General features: G+C 37.3%; 1 long non-coding RNA gene across 2 annotated transcripts; it reads right to left on the bottom strand.

The window, feature by feature from the left end:
- Positions 1–134: 134 nt before the first annotated feature.
- On the bottom strand, positions 135–2,832 carry LOC148045516 (uncharacterized). Of its 2 annotated transcripts, none has more exons than XR_015696766.1 (4): positions 2,700–2,832; positions 1,742–1,796; positions 1,385–1,457; positions 135–460 (listed from the first exon to the last, which is right to left on the bottom strand). It is a non-coding gene; the product is annotated as an uncharacterized LOC148045516 (long non-coding RNA). The 2 variants fall into 2 exon arrangements; XR_015696767.1 differs by having other exon boundaries at positions 2,720–2,826.
- Between the last annotated feature and the right edge of the window lie 14,642 nt (positions 2,833–17,474).

Here is a 17,474-nt window from a genome sequence, read left to right as displayed (position 1 = left end):
CTGGTCTCTGCCTCTGCAAACGTTACGCTGGAGCAATATCCGGCTTCAGCACTATATTCCTTATTAGGAAAAGATAGCATTTGGCACTTCACTAGTTAGGAAGACTAACTTAAGACTTCAGTCCTGGGCACGCTTCATGCACAGAAAGGGATGAAATCAGCCTGTTGTAGAAAAAATAGGAGTTCTGGGTTTCTTTTAATGCTATTGTCTGTGGTTGTCAATCATGCTGCAGTCTGGTTAAAAGTTTGGTCTCTGTCGGGATGTTTTTGAAAATCTGCTTCCTTGAATTCCTACAGTGATATTTACAGCAGGGTGCAGAAAGAAGATCTGGTTGCGTCAGTTTTCTGTTTTGGGGTTTTCTTTATAATTCTTTTGCTGGCAAGCGCTGTATTAGTAGCCGAAATAGGTCCATTTTGGGATGCTGTCGTTTCTTGCTGATTTTTCCAGATTGTCTTTTCATCTGGCAATAGATTAAAATGATCCTTGTTAACTTTGAAAGATCAGTGGATTCAAATCGATGTACACAGTACAAAAACGTCAGTATGGGTGACTTCTTGTGATAAAGAATTTATCAGGTTACTAATTTATTACTATCTGTTAACTTCAGTGTGTGAAATTTGGTGTTTTGCAGAATGGGAAAAAATAGAATGCCAAAATAGGGACATCAAAGTATGAAACATTTAATATTTCACACATTTCTAGGTATACTATGCAATGCCAAAAGGCAAACCAAAGTATAAAATATCTTGCTAGTGACATTTTATTGTGATGTGAGGCACATGATGTCAGTGTATGAAAATGGGCATTTTGTAGAATGCCTGGGAAATTATAGAATGTAAAACATGGGACATTAAAGTATGAAATGCTTAAAATTGTGCTCCTTTCCTAAGAATTCTATGCACCATCAGTTTCTCATACTTTCATGGCTCTCATTTCATACTTTGCCTACATACGGTAAGTCTGTCACTGTATAATGCTATATACAGTATCTAGAAACAGTACATAACAGATAAACAAATAACACAGACATTCCATGCTTTGCCTACAAATACCACACATTTCCTAGGCATTCTACTGTTATACAACTATAAAGTTTTCAAAAATTCCTAATAGGGTTTTCCCAGTGAAACGAGATTCTTTTCTTATCTTCTATTATTCATTTATACCAGAGAGCTTAGCATTATTTTCATATTAGTTTTGTGCACCACAGTTTCATTTTTTAAATTTGGCATTGATCAGGCTACTAAAATGCATAGGTGAAACCTATTCTTATAGATAGATTATTTTAATAATACATACTGTCAGAACAATTTGGTGAATAAATATTACAGTACTTAAATAGTTTTTGCACTGGATTTTTTTTATATATATTAACATAGCTTACCTGGTTTGAATGTTTCCTTAGAAAAAGATTTCTTCCTAATAGGCCATGGGTGTGTGTCTGGATAATGGAAGTTCTTAAAGAAAATATGAGACTACATTTTAAATGAGATTTTAAATAATACATATAATCCAAAAAAGTGAGGAGGGTTTAATACAGAATTGAAAGACTGCATTATTTATTATTGCATTATCTAGGGCACAATTAAATACAAGATCTTGCACAAAAAACAGGAAGTACTGATATATATTTGTAGTGTTTGATAATTGTCTTGTGCTTTTTCTCCTTTTGACATCTTTAGACTAAAATTGGCTTTTGAATTCATCAATTTATAATTACTTCTCAAAGAGTGTCACTTACTTTTGAATGTTTATCAAAAAGTCTGCTTTTGGCTTCAGAGTGGCCGTATAAATACCTGTAGGAAAAGCAGATAGACTGTTGGATTCAAGAAGCAATTTACAATTACTAATGGCTAAGGATTCTAAGTCTAAGGGATGTGGTGGCTTAGTGGCTAAGACACTGAATTTGTCGATCAGAAAGGTCAGCAGTTCAGCGGTTCGAATCCCTAGCGCTGCATAATGAAGTGAGCTCCCGTTACTTGTCCCAGCTTCTGCCAACCTAGTAGTTCGAAAGCATGTAAAAATGCAAGTAGAAAAATAGGGGCCACCTTTGGTGGGAAGGTAACAACATTCCGTGAGCCTTCGGCATTTAGTCATGCCGGCCACATGACCATGGAGACATCTTTGGACAGCACTGGGCACATATGTGTGAGAGGAACCTTTACCTTTTTAAGGATTCTAAAGTTAAATAAAAAAGGAACAAGGAAAGTGGGCAACCTTGATGAGTATCATGCTGTAATTCAAATGAATCTGAAATCAGTTGATTTATTATAACTGGGTCACTGGGCTGTTGATAATAAGCTTTCATCCATTTAATAAAATTTCATTCATTACTTGCTGAAGAAAATTAATTTGGACCATATCCGAAATGCAGCAAGATCAGTTTTGTTTTGAGTATGTTAACAATTTCAAATTATTCAGTATTTTTAAAATAAATCTTAAGGGAACAAATGAGGTCCACAGTTCTCTGGCCAAGAAAGCAATTACTATCTTTGTATCAGCATTAATTAATGAAATTGTTCTATAATTTGTACAGAACTATTGCAGATTTTAAAATAAAGGTTTGACATCTTAAATACTTTATGACCTTTCAGTTACCATAAAAATATTCCCTTGGGGGGGAACAATAGTTAACATTTTCTCATAAGAATCATAATATGCAGTACTTTGTTTTAAATAAAGAGTCATTTTATTGATACCTCTGGAGGTAGGAATTCACCTTGAAAGGCATATAAAGTTTCTTGCCTCCTTTTGGAAACCAATGGATGGATGTGTCAACTCCAAATCCAATGTGTCCTTGAGCTCCTGAAGAAATTGGCATCTCTGCTTCAATGAAAAATGACAGAAAATTAACAAAATCTATCCATGCAAAGCTTATTAGGCCTTTTCATCTGTTGAATTTATAAACCAGAGCAATAGTGAAATACCTTGAAGGGAGTCTTCTTTCATTTGGCCACCTTGAATGTAAATATTGTTTGTCACAGTAGCCATGGAAGCAGTACCGTGTGACCTATTCATAAAACAAGGAAGCCCTGACAAATACATTTCAATCTAGAAATCCCAAATCTATATCATTTTCCTCTTAAAATTCTTCTTGGGAGGAAAGCCAGCCAACTGACCCTCTATATAACTCCCTCTGAATATTTTTCCTCCTAAAAACGTGCATCAGAGTGGAGTTTCATGACAACAGTGCAGTAGAAGAAAGTAGAATTTACTTGAATGGGTAATCTGTCAGCACATTTGCATTTGACTGTGAAGCATTGGTACATAAAGCACATTTCATGCTAACATAAAAGAAATATAACCTGATTATAAAAACAACCTTGGTCATTTCTCGGCAATGTCATTTGTCCCATTTCCTTTTTATTTGTTTATCTGACTTTTAAAATACTCATGTCCCTTGGCAGTATGTCAGAGAAATCTCATGTTCCCCCGCAAACATTTAGAAGGGCCCATTTCTATAAACAACCAAGTGCAAAAGTTTTTTCTTTTGCAGTTCTGTAGGAATCCACTTGGTACATAATGGGGAAGGAGAATAAAGGCTTTATGTATAGAAGTCATAGAATCATAGGGCTGGAAGGGACGCTGGAGATCTAGTTCAACATCCCGCCCAAGGCAAGAGACCTTAATTGCATCCCAGCTAAGTGCCTGTCCAATCATTTACATTTTCATCTGCCAAATATCCATTACATTTGAAGGTCTTCTTGATTGGGAGGTGCTGGAAACCCAGTATAATTGATCCCACTATCTGTAGGATAAATTTGGTGTTTGATAGTTTACAATGGGGTGCTGAAAAATATAGCATTTCACATAATGCTCAGCATATAGCTTCTTACAGACATGCAAACGTACATGGTGGTCTGTGATGTTTTAACGAGATTCTTAGGCTTATTCTGTAATTCAAATCTGAAACCATTGCCATTTTATTTAACAGAAACCAGAATCTATGACTTCTGACAAGCTTTTGTTTCCAACTCTGATTTCTGCAAACCCAAAATAGCATCCTCATCTTAAATTCAGACAAGTCGAGTCCATGGCTTCTGAGCACCATATGCAGTGGGGGGAATTTAATTTTTTTTTGCTACTGGTTGTGTGGGACTGACTTGGGCGTGGCATAGCTTGTTGGGCATGGCATGGCTTGGTGGGTATGGCAGGGGAAGGATACTGTAAAATCTCCATTCTCTCCCCACTGCAGGGGAAGGTTACTGCAAATCCCCATTTTCTCCCGATCAGCTGGGACTCGGGAGGCAGAGAATAGATGGGAGTGGGGCCAGTCAGAGGTGGTATTTACCGGTTCGCCAAAACTATTCAAAATTTCTGCTGCCGGTTCGCCAAAACTGGTCAGAGCCTGCTGAATACCACCTCTGCAGTTGGGGATAACTTAGTAGCTCAATCATGCTTATTAGAATTATGAACGTACCTGCTCAATAACAGCAAATGTTTCTATAAATTCCCTAGACTGCCCTTTTTAAAAAAAATGATTCACCTACAAATGTTTTGTATGTGTGCGAGGAGACTCAACCATGTACCTGTAGTCTAGAGGGTAGTGTCTTTTCCTATTGAAATACATTCTTAAACATCCCACTCCACCCTACTCTGTTCGGATAGCCATTATATTGCAGATACAGTCAAGCCTCTAATTTCCCCATCCCAGCCTTCCCCAGACACATAGATACATGTTTAATGCTGTACAGTCTTCATCAGGGGGAGCAGTGTTAAATAAAATATGAGTCTTCAGAATGTATCTTTCTTCATGCCTTACTACAAAAACTGCAACATGACGGGGTGTCCAGGGGGCTGTATAGGCATTTTAATGATATTCATCTCCATTTTTATAAGTGATTTTTTTTCTCAGTTCTATCCCACATTTGAAAGAGACTAATTGGAAACTGTCAGACAAATGCACGGATGCGCACCCAGCATGTATTGAGAAGCCTTTCTTAAGCAGTAAGAAAGAAATAGAACTGAGAAAGAACCTGAAGTGGTACAACCCGCCCCCCCCCCAAGAAACAGAATCTGAAGTGGAATGATATCTTTGGAATGAAATCTAGAGATGGAAAATATTGCTGGATGAACAGTGATAATGCTGGTTTCCTTGGAAAAATGTTTGTACTTTGTTTATGCCCTCGTCACCTCTAGGCTTGATTACTGCAATGCGCTCTACATGGGGCTGCCCCTGAAGAGTGTTCGGAGACTACAGTTGGTCCAGAATGCGGCTGCGCGAGCAATATCGGGTGTACCTAGATACACCCATGTTACACCTATCCTCCGCGAGCTGCACTGGCTTCCCATCGGTCTCCGAACGCGCTTCAAGGTGCTGGTTATTACCTTTAAAGCCCTACATGGCTTGGGACCTGGATATCTGCGGGACCGCCTCCTGCCACATACCTCCCAACGACCTATAAGATCTCACAGGCTGGGCCTCCTCCGGTGCCGTCGACCGGGCAATGCCGGTTGACAACCACTCGGGGGAGGGATTTCTCTGTAGCTGCTCCAGTCCTGTGGAGGACTGGAGATCCAGACCCTTCCCACTCTCTCGGCCTTCCGAAAAGCCACTAAAACCTGGCTGTTCCAGCAGGCCTGGGGCTGTTGACCCCAAAATGGGGTCCAGCCCCATCTAGAACTGAGTGTATGGTGTGTTGTTTTTAAATCTATCTTTTTCTTTTCCCTATATTTTAGTTTTTGACTTTATTTTTGTATTTGTAAGGAGTCCTACGGGATTGGGTGGCATATAAATTTTATTAAATTCAAAATTAAATTCAAATGTTTAGAGAAATACAGTAAGGTTGTTGATATCAGCAAACTCTTTAAATATGTGGTGTGTGTTTTTTTTTAAAAAAGCAGTTACTGGCTACTACTAAACATGGCCCACAAGTATAATAATGACTGAATACAAGAAACTTTTAAAAAACATGTGGCAATGTTAAGATGCAACGTTCTATTTTACTATGCAGCGAAGTCAGTACGTGAATTTCCATTTATGTCTGAGAATAAACACTTTCCCATGAAAATGTATTGAATCCTGCTTCAAGATATAATATTTATGAAATTTTGTTTTTCAATTTAATTCCATCTTTTCTGCCCAATCCAATATTATGGTTCACTGTAGTCACCCAGATGTTCAGACTGGAATTGACATTATTATTCACCTATCAAGTTCTTCTCAAATGCCTGGGATAGGCAGATATGGACATTTGATGAAACTGAAGGTATTGTCGCAAGATGTAAGCTGTTCCAAGTAAAGCTGCCTTTTGCAAGTGACCAATGGTGATTTTATCACTGCCGATGGTGTTCAAATGGGGCTCTAGTTGTTTTGGGATTGCACCGAAGGCGCCTATTATTATTGGTACTACCATTGCTTTCTTTTGCCAGTCTTTCTATTTGTAGGGCTATGTGTTTTGTTATCATCTCTAGTTCTTTCTCTTCTCTTCTGCTGTTTCCAGATTATTATTATCAAATAATTTCTCACCCATCTCAGATGGGTGAGATTGAAGCAACTCTGAGAAAGCAATACTCATAGAAAAATATGAGAAGTCAATATGTGATGGCCTCTGGAAGATTTTTAGTAAGGCTATCTGCAATGGGATCTTTTGATTCCAAGGATAACGAAATGAGAACAGTGCTGGGTCTATGGACAACCTATTTTTTCTCACAATGATCAGCTCTTTTCAGATGGTGGTCTTTTGAAATGTGAAACATTCGCCTCTTCAAAATTTACTCTGTAATTTCAGATATTATCCTTTATAGTTTCTAGATAAATGTTCTTCTTGTGCCATATCCGTCATCAGACATTGGCGATCATGTTGGCAATATTATTTTTGTGAACAGCCGCATGAAAAAGTGCTGCTGAGTTTTGTCCAAACCAGTCCCTTAGGTTTTAAAACCATGATGTTTGTCTTCTGCCTGGACCTCGTTTGCTTCAATTTTTCCCTAGAGGATTAAGTGAAGTATGCCATATTTTTCTACAAATGTTTTCTGTGTGTACTAGGAGACTCAACTATGTAGCTGTAGTCTAGAGGGTAGTTTTTTTTTTCCTATTGAAAGACACATATCCAAAATATAGTCTAACTTTCGCTTTTTAATGGCTTTGATGATTTCCCTTTGCTTTCCCAGGTGGCTTATCACCTCCTCATTTGTGATTTTGTCAAGATAAATGTTAGAAAGGTTTAATTTCTTCTTCCAGGAGTAGCCAGTGCCATGTCCTTTCTCCCAGATGTGTATAGAAACTGTGCTAATACCGTACCTCTATGTATGTTTAATCTTTTACTGTAACATATACAAAGGTGTTTAGAAGAGATGGAGAATGTTGTTTTAATTTTTTTAGATAGAAGATAAAATGATGCAAAGCTTATTTGAGATAAATATCTCAAAATTTCCAAAACTGAAGTATATTGTCAAAAGATGCACACCAAATTAATTATTTTGAGGTTAATAAACAGTCATACATTACTCATTTTAAAAATGTTTATTGTCAATTTTTGGTCTGATTTTTTAAAAAGGTATTTTATTTTTCTTGTAAAAAATTCCTGTACCATAAAATGGAGATGACTAAATTATAGAGAATTATAATGCCCTCAAATGAACCACCCCTCAATTATTTTATACTCTTTATGCCTGCCCTCCAGGGGCTAATCCTAAAGATGGTTGAAGAAAAATTGATATTTTAAGGAATTAAAAGAAAAGCACATTTATTTTGGCAGCATTGTGATGTATAACCAGGAAACAGTTTTTCCTGTCAGAAATGGATACCAGGGCAATTTTCCAACAATTTTCAAAGAAATGGCCTCCACATGGCAGCATTTCATGATCTTCTTGGAACAACTGACAGAAATCAGCTATTGATGCAATGATAACAGAGTCCTATTGAGACACTTGGTCAGCCAGTTCTCCGCTTGTCTGCACCATTCTATATCAAAACATCTTACAGAGCCAAGAAGGGTTTTAAAACCGCAACAACTATTTTAACTCGGGCCTTACAACAGAATGCTGAACCAAAAAGTAGATAAGGCCCAAAGTCCACTGGCAGGGGAGGAACCACCTTCAAACTCTAGTAAATATTAACTTTCACAAGTGACACAAACTTCATTTTGGCTTTCAGTATGAGGACTAAGTATGAGGACTAAACCTGGCCAGTTTGGAAGTAGAATCCGAGACCAGACAGGAGTGTTTTCAAAACATAGTGCAGTGCCCTTCAGATCCAAGGGCGAGAAATGAGCTCAAGAAGTTCATTACGCTGTAACAGGGGAAGAAAAAGATGAAAGATTTAAAACACTGCTATAAATAAAGAGTTGGATTGATTTGCTGGTTTTTTTTTCAGTAGCTGATTTTCATTATTTATTTATTGACTTGCTTGTTTATTGCCTACTTCCAAGTTCTCAGGACATCTTGTATCTGCAGTAAGAACAGATCAACTGAAATGTGTCCTTCACTGTTGGTTGTTAGCTCAAGTTTCTAAAGAAACCTTGATTGTTGAGCCCTGGATGAAGCCCGGCAAGCCAGAAGGAAGCTTACCAAGCCTACAGTTTCTAGGCAAGAAAAAAAAGTTTATGGAACTCTTAATTTTACTATACTGAATCTAAATAGCCCAGTTTTTATGGTCTCTTCCAATAAAAAGTTGAATTACCCTTTTTGAGACCTGAAGTCTTGATGGTAACTGGTTTTCAAGCTAACCATTATTATTCCTCAGTCCTTTTTCCCTAGCAGTTTTAATATTGTTTTCAATTCCTGGTTTATTTCACTGCTATTAACCATATGAATGCGTCACAAACTAATTGCTGACATACATTGCTTTGTCTCCATACACAGTGTTGTTATACTGTTGTTCAAATCTACAGTTGTTTCTTTCAATTACTTTTTTTGACCTTGTGTATACCCAGATTTGTTTAGATGGGTTGTACTATGAAATTGAACAATGAAGTATGTTCATGCATTATATATGGGACAAATATTGAAAGAGTGAAGCCAGACAACATGCAGGGTTGTTGTTGGTTTTTTTTGATAATACTAGAACCCAGCAATTGTCTAGCGCAGTGGCCATGCTGATCCAATTTCACCTTAATTCTGTGACTGCATAGATAACTAGAAGCCCATAAAAATGAATAATACTTTAAAAGAGGCAAATATGAACAGTACTGAATTTTAGCAATGATCCTTCTTTCACAAAACAGAAACAAGAGCCCCCAATATTGACTGTTATCAGTGCTGCAGTGGCAACTTTTATATTGCACACTGAATATAATCATTAAGAAGCTTTTCAAGCCATGCTGTTGGCATGCTGTTTGCTCAGGAACAATCCTGGGAATCAAAGTGATGAATAGTTCATTTTACCTGTAGGTTTAATATATTACTTTATATCCATTTCAGTTTGGAATTTCTTAATTTATATGTTCCTGGGAAAGTATTGTTTCAGAAGAGAAAATGCTGTCCAATTTTAATTATATGTCCCTTTCCAAAGCATACCACAGTCACAGGAATTTAGTATCTTTCTTTGTGGAAACTAAAAAAGGGGAAAAAATCTTTACATACAACTAGCAAGTCATAAACGTTCCCCAATCAACACTGTCATAAACATAGTCCATCTGAATAGCAAGACAATTTATGTCCCCCAAATATTGGGAGGCATACTGAACGGAGCTAGGGTATCCCTGTTTATAAAAGCAACTCTAATCAATCTTAAGAAAATACAAAACAAGATCAGATGAACACATAGGATGGCTTTTACAAACTTTTTTTTTTTTTAAAAACCTCAGTTAAGATAGCTTTGCAGATTTTCAGATCAGTGACTATCCAGAGAGCACAAAGACTGAGCTGTTTTCAGGAAAATGTATCTCCCAAAGTTGGATAGAGTGGTATTTCAACTACTTTCAATTTATTTGATTTTTATCCTACCTTTATTACTTTGTTAAGTAATTCAAGGCAGTAAACATACATTGATACTCTTTCCTTCTCCTGTGTTCCTCACAACAGCCTTGTGAGGTAGGTTTTAATGAGACAGTGTGAATGGCCCAAAGACCCCCTCCCCCTGGCTTTCATTTATTTTATTTGTAGGATATTATATTTCTTTCCTTATGTTTAGGATTAGGCAAAGTCCTTAAGAAAATAGTCTGATTCACTTGGTCTTAGTTGGGGGGTGGAGGTAAGCTTATCAGCTCATTTCCAATTCTGGAGCATTCTTCAAGAAATCTGGAACGTTAGCCTCCCATTATCTAGAACAAGAAAAATGCCTAACAGATCTATAATTGTGCAGGAAACTGGACCAATAATTGAATGAACCTGTGGGTGTAAAGGAGATGAAAATTCCTTTAACTTTAGTTATTAAAGCTCATAAATCTAAAGGAGTGATAAACATTATGACATGAAGCATACATTTCATACAAATCAGAGTAGAAAATTTCAAGTATGTAGACTGAAACAATAGATTTTTAAGTTTTCTTTGTCACCATTTGCCAGTATGATTTGATTGCCCACCCAGCCATCCTTGTCTGTCTTCAACCCCTCTGGAACAAAATGCTAATATACATATGTAATCCCCATACCACTAGGGCTAAAATGGGACTGGAAAATACTGATTGCAATAACTCAAAAGAAGAAAATACAATATCGAACATTGAATTTTATTTGGAAGGCCTTCTTTCTATGATGAATGAAGAGTATTCCTAGCTAGCATTTCTCCTACTCACTTTAGCAGGCAGGGCAGGGTTTTATTCATGCCTGGGAAGTTAGAGAAAAAAATCCCTCAAGTTCACAATGTATTGTGATCTTGAAAATGTGCCATCACACTCTCATCCCCACCATGACTGATAGTAGCATGAAGGGAAGGGCGATGTTCTGGAAGCACTGTACCAAACATTCCAATTGGAGGAATCTTCAGTGGGATGGATTAATAATATATATAATAAATATATATAGTCCTCGACTTATGACTTAGTTAAGTGACTTGTGCTTTACAACTTTTGCCAGGCTTGTTAAATGAATCACTGCAGTTATTAAGTGAATCATGTGCTCATTAAATGAATCTAGATTCCCCCATTGACGGTGCTTGTCAGAAGTGGCAGAGAAGGTTGCAAATGGTGACCAAATGACCCTAGGATAATGGAACCATCATAAATACATATCAGTTAACAAGCGCCTGAATTTTGATTGCACGAACTTCAGGATGCTGCAACAATGTGGAAACTGGTCCTAAGTCACTTTTTTCCCCAGTGCCATTGTAACTTCAAATTGTCAGTAAATGAATGGTTGCAAGTTGAAGACTACCTGTATGTCTCCTAGAAGTCCATGGACACAACCAGTCTCCTTGTTGGAGACATTTAGAAATCAACTTTAATGCTTCAATGTGGGAGCAATATAGAATATCCCATAATCCAGGAACTCTTTCCCCATTCTTCTTGGATTCTATAAATATTTAATAGTATCCTTACAACCTTTTCCAACCAGCTGTGCGGCTTAAATAGAAAGATGATGATTGATAACCTGAAGCATTTCTAGATGCTTCTCTGTGAATATTTATGTGAAATACCCAAGCATTCATGGTGACTGATCTCCCAACACTGGATCTTCTTGTTAAAGACTGGCAATAATCACAGTAGTAATCCCCTTAATATAAAGTGTAGTCTTGGTGAAGATGAAGTCTTGGCCAACTGATATTTTCATATATTTATATTAGACAAGCTACTCAGACCATGGAATGGACATGCAAGTGAATGCAAAGGTTACTGAGACCTATTTAATACAAGTTCACTTTGTGGGTGATCAGGATATTTTCTATGTTACTGTTTCCTTTTTTATTATTGTTCCCCAAGTAAGGAACATAGTGATGGCATCTGCCAATGGCATTTTGAAGCTTGCAAAGTGGGGTGTAGAGATTTGTCATAGTGCTCAACTATGAAGGGTTGATCTTTGTTGTCAATCAATAAACTTTTGTGAACCTGATGAAAGATGATCATGGCAGATCTAAGGGAAAGGATTATCTGACCTTGGAATCATCTAGGGCCGTGATGATGAAACTATGGCACACGTGTTAGAGGTGGCACACACAACCCTCTCTGTGGGCGCGCACGCCGTCGCAGCTGCTCTTCTGGTTTCCAGTGCCGGTCACTTGGACTTCAGATTTTCAGTACTCCAACGCACACAAAGACCAGCTGGCCAGCGTGCATGCGCATGCTGGAAACCCAAAGACCAGGTGGCCAGCCTGCACATGCGCACCGGCCAGCTAATCTTTGGGTTTCCGGTGCTCCGAAATGCGTGCACACGTTCCAGTTTGGGCACTTGGTGCTGAAAAAGTTCACCATCTAGGGATTGGTTGACTGTTTTGTCAGAGTAAAAGAGGAAAAAAAATGGTGGTAAGGGTTTTGTAAAAGGGGGGGGGGTTAGCAAGCAGCAGGAAATCTTCATCTCAAAATATCTTCCCATTTCCTCTGAAAGTATACCATGAATCTTTCATTTAAAAGTTCTCCATTCTCCATACTGGAAGTGGGAGATTAATTCTCCGAGGGTGACAGCTCCCCTCAGATCTCTGCATCAAAATTAGCACTGTGAAACAAGCACACTCTTGCCTAGACATTTGGGATCCTGATGAAGCATGTGGATATTAGTTTGGTGTGCACTTCAAGTAGCCTTTAGTTAACAATCAGCTGAGGGCTCTGTTTACAACCTCTGTTTACAAATACCATTTTCTACCTTTTCCTTTCCAAGATTGCAGATCCCATCAGCATAGCTTTGAGAAATAGCTTCTCGGAGAAACAGCCTTGAAGTCCTGGAAAGCAGAGAGCATGAGGATAAGCAAGCTGAGGAGACCACTTGCAAAGGGTGAAAATCTGATCCACATATCACTGGCAGAGCCAGAAATAGCAGCCTTCCTTCCAAGGAACATCACCTTTGATCCAAGGGTCCCTTTGTCCACTTCCAAAATTAATGATCCTATCATCTCAAAGTTGTGCAACTAATACCTGCTATTTGTGTCACAGCCAAATTATGAAATAAACATACAGGTGAAGCCGCTTGAGTGATTGTGCACCCTGGAGAAAGCACTTATCCAGGGGTAGAGCTCAAGAATTGGTTGCCCTATTTGTCAGAATGCTCTCCAGAAGCATTGAAGGCAATTGTAAGACTACCTGGGTTTCTCTCATAGCAGAAGATAAAAGAAGAAGAAAAAGAGCTGTTTTTGTTGTACATCAGAGTAGGTAGGACCAGAAACATTTCACAAAGTTGCTCTCTTTTTCTTTAAGGAGATGCAAAAACTACCTCCTCTTGACAGAGCAAGTGAAACAAGTCAAAACTATGGATGCTCTCTTCCAATGCAAGAAAAATACATTATTTCCAGTCACTTAGGCAATTATAAAATTACAACTAATAGTAAATATTGTTACTGGAGGAATAAGGGAATAAGAAAGAATTAAGCAAAGGAAAAAAAAACATCCTAGTAATATTGAAAATTGTTTTTACATAAAATGAGAACTGGAAACTCATTCTAAAAGCAAACTGAAGGTCTGAGAAAAGAAATAGGAAGACAAATAAATTGATAGAAGACTGAGAGGTTTGTAAAAAATAATCAGTTAATTATTCACAAGAAGCATTTGCAATATATAGCACAGAAAAATATTGGTTGATTGCAGCTACAGAAAGAATGAATCAGCCCGTTTTATTTCTTCCTGTCCAAAGAGCTGTAGTTGAGATGACCAATTTCAAGGTCTCTGGTTTGAAAATGGACCTGTTCATTCCTGAACGCAGGATGCCTTATCCCCACCTAGCTATGATGGAAATAATACCCCTAAATTTCACTTTGCTTGAGAAAGATTTTTGACTCAAGCAACTTAAAAAAAACCACTCCAAGTTACCCTATTTTGATCTGGTTCTGGGGTGATGCCGAGGCAAAGACCAACTCTATTATTTAGTTTTGTTACTCACCTTGAAGATTTAAGATGGGGTATAAAATGATTAAATAAATGAAAGCTCTTTTATATATTCACTCGCCTTCTGCTATTGCTTACAATTCTCCTTTTTTGCTCATTTCATTATTTGACTAAGTTATTGTTTCTCGACCGTGGCAACTTAACTCTGGACTTAGTAGTTCTTCAGTATACTGTAGTGTTTTCAACTTTTAAGAGACAATATGTTACGCCTACCTCTGGCCTGATGATTTTCTAGAGAGATGCCATGCTAATCTTAACCATCAGCCAGCAGATGGTAGAAGGTATCATAATAGAAGAAAGGGAAAGAGTCTCAGATGCCAGTACAAAATCTCCCCCTTTTTACTCTATTCGGTGTTAAAAGAGCCATTTCCATCTTGGCACTCTGCAAATGTGTAGATAGTGGCTACAAATTAGTAAGAAATCTCCCCCCCCCCCCCGGCAATCAATCCAGGTGGACTGTCCACTTATCAATTGGTAAGGGGTAACTGAAACAAACTGGATAGTCTAGCACAAAAATAAATGTGACAATTATATTTCTTTTCAGATAATCCTCAAACAACATCAGAATAAGAATCAGGCCAAACTTTTCAGGCGTTGGTGGGGGAGGAAGGTAAAATAAATGGGATAGTTTTAGAGTCTTAAGATACTTGCAGCCTGTGATCTTCTGCCCTGAATTCAAACCTCCTTCAAAAACCAACAATCAGTGTCCAATATTCTTATTATCCCAATATGCATATTATTTCAATATAGTAGTTGCGATAATGAGCAGGGGCAATACACCAGTTTGATGATGGGACAGTAGAAAGAAAAGCTCAGTAGCTTTTTCTCATTGCTTAAATAAGATTTATCTTGTTTGCCAGATACATACTGTATATCTAGGTTAAAGTAAGCAAATGTCAAAGTGTATTCATATATATCTTGAAATGAAATGATTTTTTGCTTACAGTTAAAAATACTGAGAACTTCCAGGCCTATTGTTTATAAACATGGACTCTGTCCTACTAATCAAAATTGTCAAACAGGCAGCTACAGTTCTGATGATTCGTTAGTGCTTATTTATTTACTAACTAGAATGGACTTGAAACTTTTTAAAGCTGGATATGCAGTATGAAGAATAATAGTATTCTTCACGTATGCCCCAAACCCAGCGTATTCATTATGTGGATATTTATAAAACCAATGGACAAATTTAACTGTTGTAAAAACAAACATATCCAATCATTTGAGGAAAACAAATCAAGTTAAACATTTGGGCCTGCCAATTAAGTGGCACCAATTTCAGTGTGGCGAAAAATTAGCAATTTAATCTCTTGTTTCAACTGACAAACCTTCTCTAACATCAATTCACCTCTATGAATGATTCTGTTTTACTGAAACAGGTCAACTTTTTTCATAAATACATCCAGAATGGAATTTTCTTGGCTATTCTTAAATCTTTTATTGGAAAATCAACCTGATATTCATTTGATTTCTGGAATGAGGGAATGAATATTACTTTGGATGTCCTCTTACTTCTGTTTGAGTTTTGTAATTGCTTTTTTAGGTGCTTGCAACTAAACTTCCATATTAGTGCATCACTATAATTCTAAGTAACAATTTGTGAACAAGTATGCAGAGGGAAAAGTCTATTCAGCTCTTTTCAAATTTATTTTGCTTCTGTGATGGTGCTAGTGAGTATGACTCCAGGTAAATGGGAGAGGAGAATAATGTTAATTATTTCTTATTTTAAACTCAGTCCAGCAGTCTAGCCTGCTGTACAATTTTACTTGCTGCTGGCAAAATGAATTCTAAAATTAAATAAAAATGAAAGGAAGCAGATAGTATGTGCAAATTAGGCTGGATGCTATTTCAGTGACCGGCATTTCCTGGATTTTCACATAGCTCAGCAACCTTTTAAGAGCTGAGCTAATATTAAGGCTAATTCAAGCAGGCTTCTAAAAAAAATGACCATGGACAGATGGATGTTCTAAACAAAGGAAAAGAGCCAAATGAGCAAAAGAAAGAATGTCTCCTTAATTGCCATTCCTTTTGCAGGAAATGCCAGACCAAATCCAAGAAACTGAAAAAGTAAAAAGTGGGAGGGAGGGAGGGAAAGGAAGAACATTTCCAAAAAGGGTTGCTCACAACAAATGGGCCTATCCTGAAAGGGATTTATAGAGTTTTTAGAATTTATAATCCATACAAAGCTAATCCCAGATTCTGCAATGTTATAATTCTGGCATACTAGACTTTACTCTGCCTTTGCTGCCATCCCACATAGGTAGAATCAGATTTCAAATTAACTTCCAACCAATCCAAAAGGAATTGCAACACTAGCAGAAAGAGACTGAAATGAAGACAAGAAGTAATAAATCTGGGAAGAGTAGACGTACAAATTAAAGATATCTGAATAAATAATAGTATCTTGTGGCATGCTAATATTCTTCAGAACAAGTTAAGAAAGATGAAGAAAATATTGTGCCATCAGGCAAATCTTTTGTTTCAAAGTACTAATTTCTACCCAGCAGAACAAGGCAAGACCCATGACTGTACAGTAGAATTTTTCATTGGTTGACAACAGGGGAAAGTTCAGTTGAAAATCAGTGACATGGAAGGAGTTCACCTACTTTTCATTTCTGTTACCATACCTTAAAAGTACATGGCAAGTAAGAAGAGGTTTGGAGGACTATACATGAAGTTACATATGAGTTTTGCCTTCACAAGTAGCTACCTTGCATATTCAAGCTTCAAATGTCTCCATTCTGCTAAACTATCTATGTAGGGAGCAAGCCTGTTTATGGCAAAATAGTGAGATGTTTTTATAAACTGAAAAGAAAAAAAAGAGTGCATTCTCTCTTTTCCCAGTTCTTCCTTTTTAGGCTGTTTCTGTGAAAGCAACAGGAACAATTTTGCAGATGTTTACTTTTTGCAAATTTATTTGCATGGCTACATTAGGTTATTTGGCTGTAGTTATATGAAAATAAACCTAGCTTTTTGGTTCAGGAATTCAAATGAACGTAGCTAGTAGTGCTTAACTAAGCTGAGGGAACTCCAAAATCTGACTTGAGCTCCCTGATAACAATTTATCCAAGACGTGTTTTTTTCAGTGAAAATTCCATGATGTATTGAATTTATATAAGGATCATTGAGACCATTTATGTCATCATGATGACTGTATTTGTAGGTGAAAAGGAAGATTGTTGGTATTTAATAAATTCGGCTCCATTAAATTTATATAATTCTGCCCAAGATTATCTCTGTGATACCTCAGACAATAACTGAGGAACAGGTGTACATGTGTACATATTTAATTTCCTATATCTCTTGCTGTACTGCTATCCTTGTGCACAAGCAACAGCTAGTGCTATGATTTAATAGACGGCATGATTGGGGTGAAACACACAGGAGAACTAAAAAGATATCCCACAGACATAATAGAACTGCCCAAGCACCATTCTGACAGTCTGTCTTGGCTTCTAAAGATATGGAAGAAGTGAATAGATGCTAGACTTCTTGCCTGCTGGAGAGGCCAACTGAAGCTACCAGTGATAAATTCAACACCTACCTGCACAGAAACCACCAAAG

Source organism: Thamnophis sirtalis, unplaced genomic scaffold (assembly GCF_051295495.1).
Source record: "Thamnophis sirtalis isolate CommonGarterSnake01/CBP01778 unplaced genomic scaffold, rThaSir2_p1.2 scaffold_5, whole genome shotgun sequence".
NCBI classification, from domain to species: Eukaryota; Metazoa; Chordata; class Lepidosauria; order Squamata; family Natricidae; genus Thamnophis; species Thamnophis sirtalis.
The sequence above is the reverse complement of the archived record's forward strand: the minus strand, read 5'-3'. Positions and strand labels throughout refer to the sequence as shown.